The sequence below is a fragment of the Arachis ipaensis genome, chromosome B05 (genome assembly GCF_000816755.2).
Source record: "Arachis ipaensis cultivar K30076 chromosome B05, Araip1.1, whole genome shotgun sequence".
Classification (NCBI taxonomy): domain Eukaryota; kingdom Viridiplantae; phylum Streptophyta; class Magnoliopsida; order Fabales; family Fabaceae; genus Arachis; species Arachis ipaensis.
Window position 1 is genome coordinate 148252350 of NC_029789.2, and position 5414 is coordinate 148257763.

The following is a 5414-nucleotide window of genomic DNA, read 5'->3' on the forward strand; positions in this document are numbered from 1 at the left end:
CGTACCATCTTGGTTTGCGAATAGATGGTAAGCTGATTGAGAGGTACATTAGAGATTTTCTACAATTTCATAGCCATCCCACATGACAGTGGGTTGAGACCCTGTTCGATGATAGGCGTCAACCTCACTATAGCTAAAGGCGGAGGAAGAAGTAATCGAGCATCCCCACCAACTTGAGTTTCCGGCATATACTCATCAAAGAAATCACTCTCGTTAGATGACTTGATTTCAGCAATGTAAGCTGAATGAGACTCACTCTCCTCTTTTTCCACGTGATCACTCAGTTTAACACGGTAAATAAATGTTGCTACTACCAAGATTGCCTGTGGGATCGAAGAGAAATGCCCACCACTACCTACATCATGAACTACAGCATACCATTCCATCACATGTTGGGCATTTATATTAACTTCACATGCACCTCGAACATTACCCTCACATGGTCATCAACTTCGACCTAAAATATCTTGTTTTGAAACCCTCCGTTCGACAACGTTATAAGAATTTATAACCACTCTTCTAACTTCCTTGGAACCTATTATCCCTATATTGATCAAAATGACATTCTTCAGCGTATATAGAGAATAAAGTCGACAAATGTGTATAATATCACAAGAGAATTACACTAAAATATCACTCTTTCTTCACAATTTCTTATGACCCCATTTGAGTAAATAATCACAAATAAAAACTCATTAATAGTCATATCTGTGAATTAAAAAAAAAAAGAGAATGTAGTGTGTTGGATGAATTATAATGAGTCTTGAGGTTCAAACTTTTTATATGGGTGGTTTTTTTAACATAACTATTTAAAATGCAAAATATCTAATTTACTTTTACACAGATCTCAGATGTATTGAGTTTAAAAAATTTATTGCCTTATCTTAAATGCACAGTGTTCTAAATATGTACAACTTACATAAATATAATTGATCTAAGGTGCATCCAAGATATCTTTTAAAAAATATGACACATTTCGAGTGTAAAATACTTGAAATTTGAGTATAATTTTTTTTAATTTTTATATCCAAAATATAAAATAATTATTTAAAATGGCAAACATTTCACAAATTATGCATATTAATAAATATAATATTATTTAATTTAAATTAAAAAATCTCTCTTTTTTACAGGTGGTAATTTTTCCTAGCAAGCGGATATCCACATAAATTTATCCGTCGAAAAACGAATTTGGGGGTAATTTTTTTTTGCAGAGACCAAAGATGGGACCTATATAATAAACAGGACGGAGACAGGGGATAGAGATTCCCGCCCCGTGGAGACCCGTATAATACCGTGTAAAAGAAATGATCAAACTGCCCTTAATACATATAAGTTTCACAATTCACAAAATTCTAACAACTACATTCTCCCTCTTTTCAGCAGCCCACCACAAACCCTATCAGAGGAGATTCACTCCCCCTCTTCTCTCACCGCCGTCCGCCACCCTCTTCCCCCTTCACCGCCGCGCTCTCCTTTCACATTGCTTCTTCCTCTTACTCTCAAAGCCACCGGCACCATAGCAGTCATTGCGTCGCGCGCCTGAGGAGAAGAGAACCATCACCGCTTCGTCGCCATCCAGAGGAAAGGAGAGCCGTCTTCATGCTACGCGCCCGAGGAGAAGAAAACCGTCGCCATCCAAAGGACAGGAGAGCCATCCTCACGCCACGTGCCTGAAGAGAACCATTGCAGTTTTCGTCGCCGTCCAGAGGAGAGTTGTTTTCATCATCACCGTTCATAGGAGAGCTGCCTTCGCCGCCGTCCAAAGAAGAGCCATCATTCATCGTCATCAGAGGAGAGCCACTGCCGTTCACCTTCTTCCTCTCACTGTGTCACTCACTGCTTCCTGCTCAAAGATTCATCGTCCCTGTCTCTAGTCCGCCTCGTCCCTGTTGGCGCTCACTGATTTTAATATATGTTTTGATTTTTAATTGATGAAATTGCTATGGTTTGAATTCTATTAATGTGAAATTGGATTTAGGTTTAGGATTTGAATTTTGTTAATTGATAAATTTAGATTTAGAGATAAATTTTGTTGTTATGAAATTGAATTTAGGGTTTAGAGTTTGAATTTTTTCTGGAAAATTGGGACATTTTAGAATTTGAAATATGCTAAATGTTAATTATCTTTTAGTTTTTTATTTTTCTATTTTTTTAATATTTTGATTTTTTTAATTCATAAATATTCGTAGAGACCCCAATTCTCGACAGATACGGGGTCGTTGTCATCTGTCATGGGGACGAGATAGAAACAGATTATAAGAGCAACTCCAATGGCTAAATTTTGGAAGCCCTATTACTATATGTGTCAAAAAAAAAAGAAGGGAACCATGCATTGAAGTGGGAGTGGATCCTCTCCAATAAAAAAAATTGGATGGTGTCAATTGTGATTTCTTACCTTTCATTATTCTCTCTCTCATATTTATTTCTAATCCCACTTATAAAATTAATGGTGAGAGATCATAAAAATACTAGAGATGATCCATTTCCCATTAAAGTGAAATGAGAAGTGAGGTCTTTCCCTTCTATCGAGAAAGTGAAGCCATCTGAAGAGAGACTTTGCCCTTTCAATAATTTTTTGATACAGTGGCTAATAAAAAGAATAAAAATAATTATTTAAATATTATTGTGCAATTAATAATAATAATTATTTTATTTTATTTTATTTTATATTTGAATGAAGGACTATTATGTCTAACAGAGAAAAATGTTGGGGATTGATTTGTACATTAGTTTTTCTTGGGAACTAAAATGTCCATTTTAAAAATCTTTGGGGACTGATTTGTCTGTCGGAGTAAAATTTTGGGGATTGATCTGTGTATTAATTTTTTTTAGGGACTAAAATGTCCAATTCTAAAATTTTTGGAGACTGATTTGGATAATTACTCTAATAGAGACTAAAATTAGTTTTTTTTAATAAAAAAAAAGATGTTTTAAATTTTTATTTATTATTTATGATGCAAAAATTAATGTTAAATTATTTTTTGATGACAAGTAGATTATAAATAAAGATTGGGATAAATTTTCTACTGAAAATGATCTAAACGGCGGGAGACGGGGGCATGTCTTCGACCCTGGGATCCATTGCCATATCTAAGTGGCCTTTTTCATAGTATAAAAAACGAATGCGGGTTGCTGGACATTATTATTAAATATGCTCGAAGATAAAAAAAAAAATTCCTCTAATCCAAATGAGCACCTTAGTTTCATTTTTTTATGTATGAAAAAAATATTGATATTACACAATGAAATGAATATTTGTACTGTATTTACACTGTTATAATGTTAGTATAAATTACAAGTTGCGTTTTACGCTTTTATTTTTTCTCTTTTTTTTGTGTTTTTGAACAACATAAAACATAGGTTGCGTTTTATTTAAAAAAAAAAATTGAAATAAAACTCACAAAAACGCAAGTTACATTTTACATTTTGCTATTTTTTAATAATAATCAAAACGCAGGTTATGTGCTAATAACAATAATAATAGTAGTAATATAATAATATTAATAATACTAGTATGGCTTAGCCAACTCTTTGTAGGAAATTTTTTTCTTTTTTTCTTATGTTAAAACGCAACTTGCGTTTTGCTTTTTTATTTTTATTTTTTTTTTGTTTCTAATAAAACGCAAATTACCTTTTGTACTACTATAAATTTGCAGGTCCATAATTTTACATAACACACCATAATATAATATATGTGCATAACACTATTTTTTCTTCCATTTTTAAATTATTTTCTGGCAAAATTAGCACAGGCAAGTGGAGAAACCAAATTTCCGTAGCATATTCCCCATCCTCACATTCCTAACAAGTACAAAAGAAAAACCCATTACACCAAAAAAAAGGAAAGAAAACAAGTGGGACCCAATATACACTTGGTCAACCACTCAATTGGCACCAACAACCAATCACATGAAGCCACGTAACACCTAATTAACATGTTTAAGCGGCGACCCGAGTGCTCTTCCACATATTTAATTGAAATCGGAATCCCTCTTTTCCTTTCCTCTATTTTTCTGTGAAAACAACGCCTTTTTTCCCCAATTCCCTTCCCCCGCAACCTTCCCAGGTAAGAAAACCAACTCAAATTTCTTATATCCGTTTCCAAAGTTTCGATTTTTTGTCTTCCTTTTGCTTTCAAACCATCATCTTTTAAGTCACCAAAAAAAAAAAAACCATCATCTTTTATTATTTTTCAAATCCCGTCTTGTAGGTTAGCTTGTAGCGTTTAATTAATTAATTAATTAATTCTTTAGTTCTGTTTGTTCTGGTGGGTTGGTTTGTTTGATGATGCTTTTGTTTATCTTTATATGAAGATGATGAATTGATGTTTGTAGCTTGTGAATTATGTGCTTTTGTCCTTTGGGGTTTTGACCCTAGTTTTGGGTTTTTTGGGACTTTTGGATCCGTGATTTGGTGTTTTGGGAATTTTGTCATGAGTTAGATCTTGATGTCCATTGAAGTATAGATTGTCGTTTTATCATATCTTTGATACCGATGTTCAATGCCGGATTACTTTCTTGGACTAGGAAGCATCCATGTTTGATAATTTTTTAATTATTCACCCTTTTTAGTAGTTGTTGGTATTTTTTTGTCTAAAATGATTCTATTTATTTAAGATTGGTGGTTGAGATCTGTTACGGATCCGGCCCACGGATCCTATACCCGGAACGGTCCCGAATCCGGTACCCGGAACGGTCCCGAATCCGGTACCCGGAACGGTCCCGAATCCGGTTTCCTAGGTCTGACCCGTTTCGCCCTTCTAGAAGGTTCGGAACCGGCCCACTAGAACTCCTAACCGACTTTCGAATTCAAACGTCTCCCTTATCTTAGTAAAATAAGATAAGATAAGATAATTCAAACGTCTCCTTTATCTTAGCCAAATAAGATAAGATAAGATATTCACCATCACCTATAAATAGAGGACCCAAGTCCCTCTAGGTATTCATTCATTCCTCATACCTTATACCTCTCAGATCCATTCTGACTTGAGCGTGTCTTTGCAGGTACCTCCCCCATTGCTCCAGTTAAGAGATTCGGCATCTGCCTCAATAGTTTTGATTTTTGCAATGTTATGAAAATTGGTGCGAACCGTGGGGACAAGAATTGCGGTTTGGTTAAAAATTATAATTGCCAAATTTAAAAACTGTTTTTGAAATGTTGAACCAATTGAAAATCGGTCAGTCAAACCGAATGGCAATACGACAGTTTTCACCTTTTGAATGAAAACGACGCCGTTTCACTGTTAAAAAGAAAAAAAAAAAAAAGAAGGAAGGAGAAACGGGAACCCACTAACTCTAGTCTCCACTTTCAGCAGCATCTCCTTCCTCTCGAGCTCCTCCGTCCTCCCTCACACCCTCAGAATCGCATCACTTGCTCCGTCCAGCCACTAACCTCCATAGTTCCATCCAGGT

The 5414-nt window shown here is 35.0% G+C and overlaps 1 long non-coding RNA gene across 1 annotated transcript; it reads left to right on the plus strand.

Moving 5' to 3' along the window:
- On the plus strand, positions 3813–5275 carry LOC110262693. The gene is made up of 2 exons (XR_002347659.1): positions 3813–4069; positions 5007–5275. It is a non-coding gene; the product is annotated as an uncharacterized LOC110262693 (long non-coding RNA).